Genomic DNA, 18,360 nt, shown 5'->3' with positions numbered 1-18,360 from the left:
CACACAACCGTGTGTATAGGGCATGTCGATCTCGAGACTCATGTGCACTAACAGCTGAAAGTTGCAATTTTTAGGCTTTTTTGGCACTTTAAGAAGGCATAAATAATGACATAAATGAGGGAATTAGCAGCCGTCAAGAGATAGCACAAAAATTACCCAACGAATACTATTGAAGTCTATTTCTAAGCAATTTCCCATCAGGACTCAAGAGTCCAAGTTGATTTTCAAGGGAGCTATCATGGTTTTCTTTTATTTTGGTGGTTGTATTGTATTTTTGGTGTTTACTTTTGCAAGTATGAACTAATTCTCTTAATACCTAGGGGAGATAAATCTTAGGATAGATTTTATTGTTTGATTTCTAGTTTTATGCAATAAAACCTTAGTTTCTTTGTTTTCAATTATGAATACTTAATTGTTCTTAGGTTGATAATTCTACAGTGTTGATCCATGTTTAATGTGCTTAAGTCTAAGGTTGAATAAACCCTTTTGATATTAGATCATGCATTATTGAATGGAATTGCGCAATCCTAGAAATAGGACAACATAAATCTACTAGATTATAGTCAAATCTAATAGGGGATTCATAGAGCGAATTAATGCAATAATAAGTGTTTTAATTATAAAGAAAAATCAACCTAGAGTTATTTGCTCTTTTGCTCAAAAGAGATATTAGCATAAATTAGGGATTTCTAAAGAATAAAAAAACTAAGAAAAGAAGTCATATAAATTAGATTGAGAATTATAGATGAAATATAGGTGGATTCTTATTTAGGTATTATTTTGTCACTTGGTTGCTATTTGACTGTGTTTGTGCTTTGTTCTTTGGTGCATTCATTAGTTAATTTAGATAGTCTATTTTAAATTTTAATTGACCCTTTAAATTGTTAGGTTAAATAATAAAAATGTGATAATTATTAGTAATTGTAGTCCTCGAGGAACGATATATTTGCTCATCATAGCTATCTTGTTAATTGATAGGTGCATTTGTCTTAGGGCTAGTTTAGCATTGTTTTTAAAAAGTATTTTTAAAAGTATTGTGGAAAAGTACTTTTGAGAAGTGCTTTTGAAAAATAATGTCCATTTTAGACATGGTATTATAAAGTAACAAATATGTATTTAAATAATGTTCAAATTAGTCAATATTATGATGTTTTAGCAAGAATATAAAAATGATTTATTATAACTTATTGTTAATATTTTTAATATATGAAATATTAAATTTAAATATTTCTAAGTAATTAATATTAATTATTTATAAAATTTAATTAGAATATATAAACTATATTTTAAATATTTAAACATAACCATTAAATATTTGTAATTAGATATTAACATAGTTGTATTATTTTAAAATACCTTTTCATTTTTAATTAATAATTTTAACACATTTTTATTATTTTATTTTAAAATGTAATTTGAATATATAATCCATATTAGATATTAACATGACATAGAAAACATAAACCTAACAAATTAATGTTTCAAAAGGAGTAATATTTATATTTGGTATATAAATATTAAAAATATTACATTAGCATTTACAATTTAAAGTGAATTCATCAAATTAGAAGATATGACATCTCTTGTTAATTCTATTTCAAAACCACTTGAATTGTTTGATTCATTACCACCACCACCACCACCACCATCATCACTCTCTCCATCATGCACATCTTCTGGATCAATAATATTATTATATGCTATGTTAATATTTTCGTATTCCATAAAATTTGCATCATTTTCACCGACATGTTTTCGGATAAAACTGTGCATCGCCATTGTAGTAATAACGATCATCGTTTGCTTTTCAAAACTATAACTTCGCATATCCCTTAAAATGACATTTTTTTTCAAAACACCAAAATTTTATTCAATCACACTACGTAATGATGAATGTGAATGATTGAATATCTCTTCTTTACCAGGTGATAGCTTGTTCATTTTACATATTTTTCGTGCTTAACTCGACTTGTTCTTGAATTAGTTCCTGCTAATTGGTGAATTTTGTGTTTAAATATTCACAGGGATGAAATTCAAGTGCTTTAAATTAAAGACAACCAAAGAAGGGATTAAATTGAAGCATGAAAATAGAAGATGAGCCGAATCGTAAATGTGGGACATTTGAAGGGCTGGCCAGATTTTTGACCTTGTAAAAGCCAAATTTAGAAAATAAAATCTAATATTATTTCATGTAATTAGTAGGTAGGTGGAACTAGCCTAATATTAGTATATGGTTTATGTATAAATAGGTGGTATGGTACACTTGAAAAATCACTCTTGAATTCATTTGGAATTGAATAGAATTATTTTTTCCCTTCCAATTTCACGCTTCAGTAGCATATTGCTATTCCATTTTCATTTCCTTGTTTCTTTGCAAAATTGTTTAATTGCTTTCCAAGTCCCTTCCCTTCTCAACTTCCACCATTTTTATTCAAATTTACTCCATAACCAACCAAAACATGACTAAATTCATGCTTCACTAAATTCAAATTAGCTTTAGGCCGGTATTTTTTCCAATAAAAAAATCGTGAGAAATTGTATCCGTACTAAAAATCCTTCAAATCGGTATTCACCATCTCTCCGGGATATCAGGATTGACAAATTCATCAATTAAAGTTAACTCGATTTCAATTTAAAAAGCGCATTGGGTTGGAGTCGTTTTGGCCTACAGTTGGGAAGATGAGTCGTCGTGCTGTATTCAGATTTTCGCGAACAAGTTAAGGGAGATAGTGATCGGATTTAAACGTCTCGCGCGGTCCGAGTTGGGTTTTTCAGAACACAAGGCTTTCAGGTTCTTGAATTGCAAACACGTGTATCGCGATTAGACAATTGGTAAAGGTTGGTTTGTAGGGTGTACCAAGATCAACTACGAGAGAAAGAATTGGTGGTTAGGATGTTCTTAGCCGCTATAACCAGCTTATTGTTTGGAGGAGAAAACTTATTTTCGAGCATCGATTCAAAAATCGAAACCCACCGAGTCTAAGGCTAAGGCTTTATAACTCTGTTTACAAAATCTGAATTCATTTCCCAATTTAATTTAATTTTGAATTCATTTAATTATTTATTTATGCTATTTCATTTATTTTCTAGTCAATTCAAAACTCCCTTAATTTATTTAATTTATTTTTCAATAGGTCTGTTTAGAGTTATGAGCACGACTATTGCCACGATTATCGGCTTAACCGAAATTCTATTCACAAGAAAAATACGAAAGTTGATCATAATATTCAATCCATGTGGACTCGATCCTACTACTTTTTACTACTATTTAAGAGTTATTTTAATTGTAAAAATTATTTTTTGTGCTTTCGTTGTCCATTAAATTTTGGCGCTGTTGCTGGGGATTGAAAATATTCTTCTAACTTCTGTTTGTTTTCCTTGTGACTAGATCAGAACTGGGAACTCTAGAGTTTGAACCAAAAATAGAGAAGTTGGCTCAAAAATTGTGAAAAGAAGTCATTTAACGCGGTAAATTGTATCTTACACCGATGACATTTTCTCATTCGATGAACTAAACGAGATGGCAGAGCAAACTATATGCCAACTCGCCGCAGCCCTAGATGAACAACATCCCCTATGTATAACTTATCCGACGGGAAGAACGCCATTTGAGTTGAGATCAGGCCTAATTCATCTATTGTGCACCTTCCGCGGATTGCAAAATGAAAATCCGCACACTCATCTCAAAGAATTCCATATGGTTTACACAAACATGAAGCCTCAAAGAGTAACCGATGATCAAATTAAACTTCGTGCTTTTCCTTTTTCGTTAGCCGACTCTGCTAGAAAATGACTATTTTATTTACCACTGGGATCTGTCAATACATGGTCTGACATGTCTCGTTTATTTCTTGACAGGTTCTTTCCAGCATCTCAAGCAGCCAAACTAAGGAAGGGCAATGTAGGAATCCGTCAAAAGGAGACTGAATCACTCTACGATTTTTGGGAGCGGTACAAAAAGTTGTGTGCAAGTTGCCCACAACATGGACTAACTGAATAGTCACTCTTGTAGTATTTCTATAAGGGGTTGCTCCCGATGGAAATGAAAATGATATATGCTGCAAGTGGAGGGGCGCTCGTTAATATGACTCTTTAGAAAGTACGAGAGTTGATTTCGATAATGGCTGCGGACTCTCAACAATTCCAACCAACTACAGAACCCACGAGATGGGTTCATGGGTTAAGTTCTTTATCTCTAAAAGATAAAATTGATAAGCTGACTAACGTTGTTCAAAATTTACTTACAGATAAAACAAGCCCAACACAGTTGTGCGAAATTTGTGCTATGTCAGACCACCCAACGGACTCATGTTCAATTTTACGTGAAGACTCGACAGAACAAGTAAATGCTATAAAAAACTTTCCAAGACCACCCCAAAGGCGATATGATCCCTACTCGAACACATATAACGTGAGGTAGAAAGATCACCAAAATCTAAGTTACAAGCCAAATCCTCGATTCAATCAACCTTACCAACAAAGGCAGCCTCCGAATCAACAATTACCACCCCCCAAGTCATCTTTGGAAGTCATAGTGAAAAGGCTAGCAAATAGTACTGAGAAGTTTTAACAAAAATTTATTGCAAAGGTAGACTTTGTCCAACATGTCCCGCAACCAAAATTAGACGATCATGGGTAATTTGGACACTATTTTTTAAGTCTATAATCTACTAAAAAAGGCCAAAAATTGGTTGAACAAAATATACACTAGGACACAACACATTTCATGTTTTAGAATTTTTCTCTTCATCTTTTAGGATTTAGTTTTGTTCTCCTTAGCTTTAGGGTTTAGTTCATGTTTATTTCTAGTTTTACTTAGTTTCCATAGCTGTTAATTAAAATTAAGTTAGTTATTACTGTAGCTAGTGTTTATTTACTTGTTTAATACTTCAAGCTCTTGTATTTCAGTTTAATCCTAGTTTCAATGCAACTCAATTTCCTTTTAGTTTTAGCTTCAAAAAATTGTTTTTTAAAGTGTTCTTCTACATATTTTTGGCTACCATTGTTATTGTTTTCAAGCTTCCTCAAGAAAAGCCCAAGCTTTTCTCATTTTTCTTGTGTTTTTATTTATGTCTATTATGGGTGGTTATTGTGTCTTTGTTTGTTTAAATCTGAGTTTGGGTAACAAAATCATAGGTGGTTGGTTGATGGAAATGTTGGGTAACTAATTTGTCTAAATTGGTAAAATTGAGGTTGGGAGGTAAAATTGAGTCAATTTAGGAGTAATAACAATTTAGATCCCTAATTCAGAGGTTAACCAACCACATGGAAATCAACCAACCACTTTTTGTTATCGTATTTGTTAGTTTCATACTTTGCTTGATTTACAATTTATTCTTTGTTCGTTTCTAGATAATTAATTAGTGTAATTAACATTTTGTATGGTCTGTCTTAATATAATTGCTTAGTGAGTAGTTAGCTATACTCCTTTAATTGCATGTTCGTAGTTCAGGAGTCGACTTCTATGGGTTCAATCATTGGAATACTTCGATGTTTCATTAAACATTGGAAATATTACAAATGACCGCTTTATTATTTGATTGTGTTAGTGTTGATTTCTCATCCTCGGTGTTTGCGCGTTGACGGCCGAGGCGCGATCATATAATAGCCAACTCTCAAGGATAAAGTGTGTTGTTCTCATGGCTTACTTCTAGTATGAAACTTAAAAGGTCAAAAAGGCCCTCATTAAAAAATTAAAAAAAAATTAATTGAGCATTTATGAAAAATGTGCACCCAATTGATTTTTTATTACACGGTGCCTCTAATGAAACAATCGGCCCCTTCGGTTAACAAAAACTGTTAGTTAAATCTTTTAAATATTTTTATTACATGAAAAAGTGCACCTAATTGAGTTCTCAGTGACAAAAAAAATGGGAGTAACCATGAAAAAGTGTACTTGATTGAGCTTTCAGTGACAAAAAAAGGTGCACCCAATTGAACCCTTTAATTTTCTTTTTATTACATGATGCCAGGTTATTTATTATTATTATTATACAATATTGGATTAAAAATTTTGGTATATTCGAAAGCAAGAAGGCAAAAAGTTAGAATATGCAGGTGGGTGAAGGTATACAAATTGTATATATATTCATCAAAGAATAGCAATTTTGTTTTCCTGTTTAAGATATTTTGCACAATAATGGAGACGGGGATGTTGAGTGACTAAAATAATTGGAATAAAACATATGATGAAAATAGATTGATGACCTACACTGTATGGATAATCAACCAATAACTTTCACCATCTCAAAAAAAAAAAAAGTAAGATGCAAACATATGCTTTTAAGTACCAAATCCTGCATGATTTAACCATTAAGCTCTTCTTTTGTTCCAAAAAAAACTTGGCATAACAAAAGATAATCAAGTTAGGTGAAACAAACATGTCAGTTATGACAAAAAGAGACAGTGTGAAAGGAATGAGCAGAGAGTGTGATGAGATGATGATATGATGTTACATGCAGAATGAGAGTAAGATTGATTTGTGAAGCAAAAGAGATAAGCTTTGGGTTGGCCACTAAATCTCGGTTGCATCATGCCAGTGCTTGATCTGATCTCACAACCATTTAGATATGGGGGCAGTGGGAAATCCTGCAAGCACTGTGCTTGGATTTGTCAGGCAATTTTTATTCATTAGGATTCTTTGATTAAAGAAACCCAAAAAGCTAGTTCATGTTTGAAGCCTAACTTTTTCCCCTTTGCAATCCATGAAATTTAATCAGTTTTCACTTCATCATTTAAGCCTACTTCAGCATTCGTTATCATGACGTGAATGCTTCTCTTTCACATATTATTTTAATAAAATTCTGTTTAATAATCATATTAAGTAAATAGCTGAAATTGTTAATTGTAATTTATTTTCAAAAAATTATATTTGAAATAGATTAAAATAATGACATATTTAACTTCTATCCAACAATTTTAAAATATTATATTATTAATATCAGAATTAAGAATTAAATCATTTTAAAAATAAATATTTACTTTTATCAAACAAAATATTCCATACATAAATTCTACAATTTTCTAATATAAATTGATTACTTATAATAAAATTCAATACTAAAAATTCACTATTTAATTTTGAGCACTTAATTTTTCAGTTTATGTTATGCTTGTCTTTTTATTTTTAAAAACTTATTAATGTATATATTAGGACTTATTTGGATGGTCGGTGCGATTACTATAAAAATAATAGTGACGGTGAGATTAAACACCGTAACAATACCGTAGCATAAGATAAAAGGAAAATTAAACGCATCGCATTGAAAATAAAGTGTAGAGTTAATTAGGCAATAAACTATTATAAAAAATCATTATGTTATACATACACATAATTTTATCAATATCGAAGACATCCATTTTTTTCTTGGCCAATGAGCCACCAACAGGTGGCAACCAAGTGAAGTCTTCTAATCCATCATAGTAGTCAAGCGTTTGGGCGTCCAACACCTTAGAGACCAACCCATGTATCCATTGATTTTCTTATCAATTTTTTAAAAATATGTGAATGAAAAATTTTAATTCCACAAGCAGAGTAACATTTGTGATTTTTAATTAATTCTTTTAATATTATATGAACACGTTAACAATTTATAATCTTTTTTGTGAAGTTGAATAAATTCTTTTTCATCCTTATATATTTACATTTAAATTGATAATTTAAAGGTATGTATATGCTTTCCATAAATTAATTGAAGAAAAGAAATATTTAAACTGTTTAAATATTTATAAAAAATCAATATCAAAGTCAGATTATTAATATAATGGTATTCTATCAATTTTAGTGAAGTTGTATATTATTTATTTTTTATTTTATTTTGTCAATTAGTTAAAACAAAATAATTATACAACAAGTCGGTTGAGTCTTAGCTCGATTAGCATGAGTATTGTTGTTAATCCAGGAGGACGTGGGTTCGAGCTTGTTGAAATGCATTGTCCTCCTATTTATGGGTTGGAGAGGGGCTATGCCTAATTTTAGGCGTTGTCTCAACTAGAAATGTTTTGATAGTTTTTGAATTTCTCACAACTAGTGCACTTCTTCTTTATATAACGGACTATGGATGTTTTCTTGCTCACTAGTAAGTTGGTTATAGTGATTGAGGATGCCTCAACCACCACTTCTTCTTTAGTCGTAAACTAATTGCGGAATCACCCGATGATTAACTCTTACTAAACGACCGTCAATTTGTTAAGTGTCCATAGAAACCCCAAATCGATATGTTGACTGTCGATTTAGAGTGTTAAAGTATCACAATTTGTATTATTTCGATAATCACTCTTTTTTTCTTCTTCTTCTTTTAAAAAGCCAAAGAAGAGAGAGTGAGAGAACTTTTGTAAAAAAATAAAAAGATTGGACCTCAAATCATTAGCAGGAAGTGTGTGTATATTTTCAAGCTATATAATCACCTCAAACAGTAACTTTTATGAAAACATTCACATTATCAACAATAATTTTAATTCACACTTATCAAAATAAGTGGCCCATTCAACCTATCAACACCCATACCATCCTCCTCCAGTACCCTATTTATCTTCATTCTCCACTAATGACTTTGTTACCTATTTAGTCTTCCTTTTCGCTTCAATTCATCATTCTCCTCTTTCATATTAACATATTTTATATTTATCTAATTTTGACCCGATTCGCAGTATGAGTTTACTTAAATCCATTAGCATTTACATATAGTTAACTCAAATTTATTTTAGCTCCACCTATATTATTTTTTAATTTTTTAAAATGTAAATTTTAATAATTTATCTTAACATTTTCTGAGGTGTTAGCATTATGTATATATATATATATATATATATTTAATTTTCATATGTTATAAATTAATAATATATAAAATTGGTGAGGATCCACTTATCTTGATATAAAACATAAGCGGTTTTACACTCTTTTGTAACTTTTATACAATTAATATTTTATCAATCCAACCGTCATATTTCATTCTCCATTCACGCAGATCATGTATGTTAAGTTTGGCGTAAATTAAAAATTTCTAACTATTTATTTTATTTAAAAAATTATACCATTAAATATTTATTAATATAAACAACATTTTAGATCGATCGGTAGCGATATCAGATTGATTCAAAAATTTAGATGCATGATCAATACAAACATGTTGACAATTTCAACAGTTGGATTGATAAACTATTAATCGCATAAAAGATTACGGAATTGTGTAAAATCGCATAAGTTTTACACTGGTTTAAGTGGATCCATTTCTCATAAAAATAACATAATATAAAACATTACAAAATTTAAAAAAACGAATTAGATTCGATCAAACTCAAACCTTAAATATTTAAGCTTGAACCCGAATAATATTTTATAGGGACTTGATTTTTTACTCAATCTAATTTTTCGGGCTTATTTCACCGTACCCTTCCAAAATTTGAACGGCACTTCAAGGTTTAGATTCGCCTACCTCGCGATCACCATAAAGCCCTCTTAGAGCTTCGATTGGCTAAGCCCATTTCACCAATACCAAGATTTGGATAGCCCATATGAAACGAATTCCCATCACCATTCTAGTTTGTGACGAGGATTCTCAATTTCCCATGGCTTGGCATTATGTCTATTACCTACATCATCTTCTTGTTTATTCTGTGATTGTTCATCTGTCCAACGGAATCAAGTCTCCTCTGCATTAGCCATGAACATGTATCTATGATATCCATATCTTTTTTGTGGGATACTGAAACATCCTTTCCAATGCATTTCTTTAGGAAGAGAAAGTGCTCTCAGGGCAATGCGAACCTTAAAATATCTCCTACATGGGTTTAAAATTTAAGAAGATACTTAGTTGGGCATTATTAAATTAATAAACTTCGATTTAGTGTATCCCCTTTTTCACTTTTATGAATGCCTAACTTAATACTTAATTTGTTGAGTAATTAAATAATGATTTTTGTGAAAGATTGACTTTAACAAAAGATTCTCGATTTATGAGTTTGGTCAGGCGGAATTTTGATTTTACAATTTTAATTATTCAAAGTTATTAAACTATTAGTAAATTTATGTTTTAGTTACTTAATTTTAAAAAAGTTACAAATTTGTTACTAAAATTATTCAAAAGTTTATGGGCAATTAAAATTGTTGTTGTATGACATTCTCTATTCGTATTGACTATACCAATTGAAACCTCTCATTTCCCTTCTTTACTACAATTCATTTTTTTTACAAAACAACTTTGAACGTCGTAAATCTATGAATCAACCGTACCGATTGTCAAATCATCGCTTGAAACTTGCTAGCCAGACTTTTTTTTTTAAAAAAAAAAGCCTTAACAACAATGACTTAAATAAAACTTTTAAATAATTCAGTGATCATTTTATAATATTTTAAAGTTGAGTGATTAAAACATAAACTTAATAATAATTTAGTGACTTTGAGCGTATTTGAACTAATTTCAAATTAAAGTAACAAATTTATTAAAAAATAAAAGTAATATTATATCCTAACAAAATTACTAATAATTAATAAACCTGTTAATAACAAAATATGAATTTCTTAATACATTTAATAAATTATTTTTCTCAGAATTTAATTAATTAAATGTATAAAAAAGAGTTCAAAAAGTATTACATTCATATTTCAAATATATATATATATATATATATATATATTGCATTTGAAAATTAAAGTGTCAATGCTCCACAAATGTCAAGTTTTGTTGCTCAACACTTGGTGGCTTGGTTATTTAAAAGTCTAATTTTAAAACTAGTTTTTATGATATATTTACAAATTATTTTATATTTATTAATTTTAAAATATATATATGACCTATTAAAAAAATCTTGATATTTTTTAAAATTATTCTCAAATCTATAAAATTATTCTTTTTGGTGAATTAATACATATAAATGCGATTTTTTACATCAATAATATAAAATAAATATCAGAATAGGATAAGGGGATTAATATTCACAAAAGTAGGCAAATACAACAGTAAATAACTGGTGCCGCTTGACCAATCAATGGCACCGCTTTCCTGTTTAAAAAATTTAAAATTTTTAAGTGCAGTTTGACAAACCAACGACACCCGTATTTAAAACCCAAAATAAGAGTTCTTTTAACAGTATACGCATAAAAACGAAAAAAATATTTTTTTTATTGTTGTCGTTGATGTGTCAAGCGACACCTTATTATTTTTAATAAAATATTTTTTTAAGCTGAAAAAACACACTGATATAATAAAATTTATCGGGTATTGAAACTCGAACCATAACTGACGGGTCACATCCGTGACAACCCGGTGCTGTCGGGCTGTCAGATGGGTCACATCCGCGGGTGGCATCGGGTTGCCGCGGATGTGACCCGTCGGTCATGGGCCCTCGTTCCAATACCCAAAAATTAAAATACCAGTGTTTTTTTTCCTTTTCATCTTTAAAAAAAACCTTTTATTATTATATTATTATTTTATTATTATAAAAGGGGGTTGGTTTGGTCCCCCAACCCCACACATCAGTTCTTGAGTTGGAGTGAGAAAAAAAGTTTTGAAGCTCCTCCCCTCCCTCGTTCGAAATTACAGTTAAGTTTCTTCACTAGTATTTTAGAATGTTAATACTAATTGTTTTGGCATTTTAATTTTTTTATATTACAATTTATTTTGTTTGCTATAGTTAAAGAATAGTCAGATGTTCTTTCTTTTTTAATAGTTAGTTATTTTATTATAATTGTGTATGTTTACTTTTTATTGTTATTTTATTAAGTTTTTTTTTTGTTCTAATTTTGCAATTTCAAAAAAAAAAGGAAAATCAATTTTTTGTAGCAATTCATTTCAATTGTGTTATTTTAGAAACAACCATTAGTTGTATTTTTGAAACTCGTCAAAAAATCGAAATGAGATCAGATAGGAGTGTGTCTGTCGGTGATATGAAAGAGAAGGTCAGTAGAAAATTTTCCCAGCGTTGTGGAAGAAGGATGATGAAACTATTCTATAAATTTTTAATTTTGACGAATCTTATCAAATTTACCGAGATGGAATTTTTAGAAGATAACAACGTCAAGACAATGGTCGCATTGTATTGCCCGCTAGGGAGGTTGGACACTGAACCGATTTAGTTATTTGCTAAGTTAGCATATGCGAAGCCCATTGAAAATGTAACACAGTTAAGTCAACAATATGGAGTTGAAGACCTGCGTGCAGAGTTTCCCAGGTCGTCTTTGTACGGTTTTGACATCGATCTTAACGTTAGATGTTCATATCAATACGTTGGTGGATTACAAATACATCCAGTCGTTCTTGAAACCAATGTGCTTGGTGAAGATGGATCCAATAATAATGATTGTTCTGATTACAAAGGTGAAGATTTTAGTGACCCCGATTTAAACGATACCTCAGACGATATCGACGACGAAGGACTGGATGATGGAAATGATCACGCCTTTTTGGTCGAAAACCCAAGTCATGGAATCGTCATACAACCCATATGTCGATCGTCGATCCTGATGCTTCGCATGCTTCTAAGTTCCCCGAGTACCTGGACATCATACTTACTCGTCTGATGTTACAATATCTTAAATCAAAAGAGTTGTTTGTGGGTCAAAGATTCGTGAACAAAGACGAGTGTATCGGTGACATCAAGTGTTATAGTTTGAAGGAGTCTGTCGACTACAAGGTGGCTGACTCTAAATCGACGATCTATGTTGGTGAGTGTTGGAAGTTAACAGAAGGGTGTAAGTGATAGGTACGAGCTGCACTTATCTAGAGGTCGCAATAGTGGGAGAAACAAAAATATGTTGGGTCTCATACATTCACTTTTACTCGTATGACGTAGGACCACCGCAAGCTTAATTCAAAAACCATCTGCAACTGCATATTGGCAATGGTTAAAGATGACCCCACTATTACTGTATCGATGTTGATTGTCAAAATGCAAGAACGGTTCTATTACCGAGTTTCATACCTGAAGGCATGGTTGGCTAAACAAATGGTCATGGGTCAGTTGTATGGAAATTGGGATGCGTCTTACATCGAACTCCAATGGTGGATTTTCGCAATGCAAGAGTACGTTCTAGGGACTATCGTTGAGTTACAGACATTGCCTTATCCCCACTATAAGCCGCTTGTGCAAGTATATGAGACATGACTGTACAGGAAATATATTCAGATCCTCCTCATTACGGTTGCACAAGACGGGAACCTGAACATTCTATCGATAGCCTTTTCCATTATCGAAAGAAAGAACTCGGAGTCGTGAGAATTTTTCGTGGAAAACTTGAAAAGATATGTTGTCACTCAAGAAAATGTTTGCATAATTTTCAATAAACCAAAGGGGATAGTTCCTGCAATTAGGTGTTTGGGTGTTCTGTGGAGATCCATCTACTGCATCAAGCACATTGCGGTGAACTTCTACAAAGAATTGAAAAACGTGGATTAGTGAAGACAAGTTGTGAATATGGGTAAATTATCTGTCTCAGTTTTTTCCATATGTTTAGAGTTTTCCAACCGACACATAACATGTTATAATAGTTCAAGAGACGAGGTGGAGCTACATCAATTCAAACAAAGATGGGCTGACCTCGAAGTTGATATGCATGGTCAAACAACTACTACATTACAAGAGTAGTTTGGGAATATGGAGCCCTGGCAATGGGCTCAAAGTTTCGATAACTGTTCAAGATATGGTCATATGACTACCAATCTAGCAGAGGCCGTGAATACGGTTTTGAGGCATACACGACATCTCCCAATTGCATCTATATTAACAGCTACTTTCTACCAGATGGCCACACTGATGTCGAGAATGGGGATCAGATAAGAAAATCAAATGAATTAGAAGTTCATGCACGTTGAGGTGGTTAAAAAGGCAATGGCGGTCAACAGCCGAAAAGCGAGGACCATGAACGTTTAATTATATTCTTGACATTATGAAATGTTTCAGGTGACATAGACCGTTAGTTGTCGACTGAGTATCCCACCTAGTTTATACGGAGTTGATCTCTTAAACAGGGGATGCAACTATGGGAAATTCTAGACACTTCATTACCCGTGTGCGTACGTCGTTGCAACATGCGCTGATGCCTCTATCAATATCAAACAATATATCGATAAGGTATACACACTGGAACACACGTTACATATTTGGGGAGATGAGTTACTAAGAATGTGGGATGTGTCAACGTGGGAAGTTCTCCCGCCGACTTTTGAGTTGGTCCTAAACCGCAATCTCCATAGGAAGCCTAGAGGTTGCCTGTATGTCACTCAGATAAGAAATGACATGGACATAATGAAAAATGTCGACACTAAACATTGTAGCGTGTGTAGACCAGCGGGTCATAATAGAAGCAAATGCCCATATTGAAACTACCACTCGGGAGAGTTGTCTCGGCCAAATAGAATGTAAATTATGTATTAAATTTTCATTCTTATATCAACTTCAATTATTTACATATATTTGCATTGTGTATCTATTTTTTTTATTGAATTTTCATTCTTGTATCAATTTTAATTATTTTCATGAACTTGTAAACTATTTGAATGAACTTGATGGGCACGTATATTTACATAAAATTGTTTCAAACATTTCATTAATATGAGACAAACTTTAGCTTGAAATAAAATATGTCAAATTTTAAATAAACAAAACAGTACACTAAATCGAATTATTTGAAATAAAACCATCAAAATCTATGGTTTGACAAGGTTGTCTATGGGGTGTATTGTTGTGGTGACCTTCTTTCATGTTGTAGGTGCTCCTGACGGTCAATGTCCATCTCACTCAAAACTACAGTGTCATCACCCATAGGCGATCCCTAGGGTGTACTAAGAAAACTCACAAAATAATTGGTTACAAACATTTGCTCGAGAGGGGTGTAATAATAGAGTAGGGATGGGTTAAACATGTCAAACATTGTTGGTGAGCTCGGTTGTTGATAAGAACTGCAACCGCCCATCTTTGGGTCTATTGCATAACCCAAGTACTCTGGGGCAAAACTATAACCCTCCATCTCCGGGTGATAGGAACTATCGGTCTAGTGTGTGTATGACAATGAAGGTGTTGGCTTGGACTGAGGACAACCCCCTATCTTCGGGTGATAGGAACTGCCAGTCGAGTGTGTGTATGACAACGAAGGTGTCGAATCAGGTTAGGGCTCGGGTGGTGGAGGAGATTGCTGATGAGGAAGGCTTTGTAGGGAATTTTTTCATTCCATATGTGGAGGGACTAACATCATTCGACCACCATATTAGTAGGCCAACCCATTCTACAAGTACCACTACTGGTAGTCCCTCGAGGGAGTGAAATCAGGAAAACATATTCCAAATAAGGCATTTTCTCCAACCGGGTATTTCACAACACAATATATGGTTGATGCTATAATGCTCAATTCTTTGCATGTTTTCCCTTCTTGTCAATTCCACGGACATCTTTTCCCAATTGTATAGGAACATCTGGAATATGTGGACGACACCCGAATTGATGAAGCACCCAATCCTTGACATACCACTCCACTATTTGAAAATTGATAATGGGTGTGTTAACACACCGTACGATTGCATGTGCTTTAGCCGATAGATGAATGACGGAAGCAACATCCGACGTGGTATACGACATCCACACGAATGCACAATTAAACGCATGATTAATAATTACAACGTAATTTAATAAATAAACTAATTACATAACATTAATATAATTTAAGGATTTGAAATTAAATTACCCCATCATCGGCGTATGTCTCGGTCATCTGTTGGTATACAATGAGTGTTTCCGACTTCCCAATGTTCAGACAAGTATACCATCTAAAAATATAAACCAAACTCATTAGAAAATATTTTCATGAAAAAAATCTTAATCCAAGTTTACTTTTTTTTTTACTTATTCATAAGTGGGAACACATGTACTTGGTAACCCACTGATGCCAAAAATGATATTCTGTATAGTGCCCAAGATTGTAGAAGTATCAGACAGCCACTTATATCGACAGTTCTGTGCTTTATCACCTGACAAAGCTCATAATATAGCGTAGCTAGTACTACCGAACCCCAATTGTATGAACGGGCACTAGAGGTGCTCATGGGCCGGGCCAAGTTCGGGCCGGGCCCAGAAAAAATTTCCGCCCGGCCCGAAATATGGGCCTAGAATTTTGCCCGAGCCCAGCCCGGGAAAAAATTCATAAGCCCGGGCCCGGCCTGTTTTTTAAATAAATACCAAAAATTTATTTTAAAAATTAAAACAAAAAATAAAAAAGTATTTTAAAAATATTTTAAAATTAAAAAAAATTAAAAAAGTATTTTAAAAAAATTTAAAATTTTAAAAAAAGTATTTTAAAAGTATTTTAAAATTTTTAAAAAATAAAAAAATCAAAATATTTATTATATTCAGGCCGGGCTGGGCTCGGGCCAAAAAAGTGGTGCCCGAGGCCCGGCCCGTTTTTAAATCGGGCCTCATTTTTTTGCCCAAGCCCATATTTCGGGCCTATATTTTTACCCAAACCCTCCAATATTTCGGGCGGGCCGTCGGGTCGGGCCGGGCCGGGCCGCCCGACCCATGAGCACCTCTAACGGGCACCTTGCAAATTACTAAGTAAAAGCAAGTACATCAAGTGGACTCTATTATTATTGGAATCCGACATAAGTATCATCTATAAGCTGTAGTATATAGGCTTGAGCAGCCTGTATCTGCTTCATCTCGGTTGCATAATCTGATAATGTTTCAAAATTTACCTTTAGCCACGAAAATTTTAAACTCGTAAATTTATCAGTACAATCACTAGGAGAGCATCCAAGAAAGTCATAGCAGAGAGCCGCAGGATTTGCTATGCCACTTGAACCGGTTACTGCATCACCGTCCACGTGGAGCCCTAATTGCGTTGCGACATCCTCCAATGTGATAGTACATTCCCCACATAGTAAATGAAATGTGTGCATCTCTGGACGCCATTGTTCAAATAGTGCTGATATTAAGTCACCCCTCAACTCAAACACACAGATTAATGCCGCTGATCCAAATCCCACAACAACTAAGTGGGGCATAATCCGTGCGTCCGGTCAGTAGCTCGGACCATGGCCACACGGCCTCAACACGCGATACAGACCTCAGTCATATTATAAAATTGGTTAAGATCTCACAATTAAATAGAAATTTACGTGTAAGTATGCCAAAAAATACGTACAACATTAGAAAATTCTCTTATCGGTAAATGAATCGTCCTAACTATGTGATCTTCTACAGTAATTAAAGAACTCATATCGATATCTGCAAAAACAATTAAAATTTTCTTTAATATTCGACTTAACACAATATATAGTACTATTACAAATATCTAAACTAACACAATTACTTTTATCTTAAAAATAATATCAACTAATAAAAATGTGAAATACAAGTACACATTTACAAATATCTAAACTAACACGATTTTAACAAAGACTAGCAAGTAAACAATATATAGTACACTTTTTACAACCAATACAAAACTAACAGTACTAACAAATAAAAATATATAGTACTATTACAAATATCTAACTAACACAATTCTATTTTTGTTTCAAAGTTAACATATTATTATAGAAAAAAAATAAACCTTTAACACAATTCTAAACTATTAATAATAATTATAGTATTAAAAAAATACGGGCAAAACACCATTAAAAGCCCTTTTTTTAAATTTATCGAAATAGGCCCGGTATTTTATTATTTACCGGAATGGCCCTTTTCCCTGAAAGCGCGTCCACGTCAGTGCGATGTCAGGGAACGTGGCAGAAAATCGCGTCCCTGATGGTGCGCTTTGCTTACGTGGACGGAAATCGCTCTCTCAAGGGCGCGTTTTGTTGCTACATAAGCGCTCCCTTGGGGACGCGTTTTGCCCTTTTCTCCCCACGTTAGGTTTTGAGTTTTTAGGGTTAGGGTTAGAGTTTAGGGTTTTTAGGATTTTTAGAGTTTTGGAGAAAAATTAAATAAATAAGGGATTAGGGTTTCTTAATTAAATTAATTATATTTTTTTAAATTGGATTAGGTTTCGTGTTTATGGGTTTTTAAGAAAAAATCAATTAAATTAGGGTTTAAGGTTATGTGAGTAATTAAATTAAAAATTTATTAAGGAAATCGCTCCCACGTGGACGCGCTTTTGCTACAGTAGGTCCTAAAAAATTTTTTGAGTTGACGTTTCTGAGCAAATAGTATAAAAAAACACTTCAAGCAGGATGCTTTATCAGAAGAATTTCTGAAATCGCTCCCACGTGGAAGCGCTTTTGCTACAGTAGGTCCTAAAAAATAATTTCTAGTTGACGTTTCTGAGCAAATAGTATAAAAAACGCTTCAAGCAGGATGCTTTATCAGAAGAATTTCTGAAATCGCTCCCATGTGGACGCTCTTTTGCTACAGTAGGTCCTGAAAAAATAATTT

Source organism: Gossypium raimondii, chromosome 6 (assembly GCF_025698545.1).
Source record: "Gossypium raimondii isolate GPD5lz chromosome 6, ASM2569854v1, whole genome shotgun sequence".
NCBI classification, from domain to species: Eukaryota; Viridiplantae; Streptophyta; class Magnoliopsida; order Malvales; family Malvaceae; genus Gossypium; species Gossypium raimondii.
The sequence above is the reverse complement of the archived record's forward strand: the minus strand, read 5'-3'. Positions refer to the sequence as shown.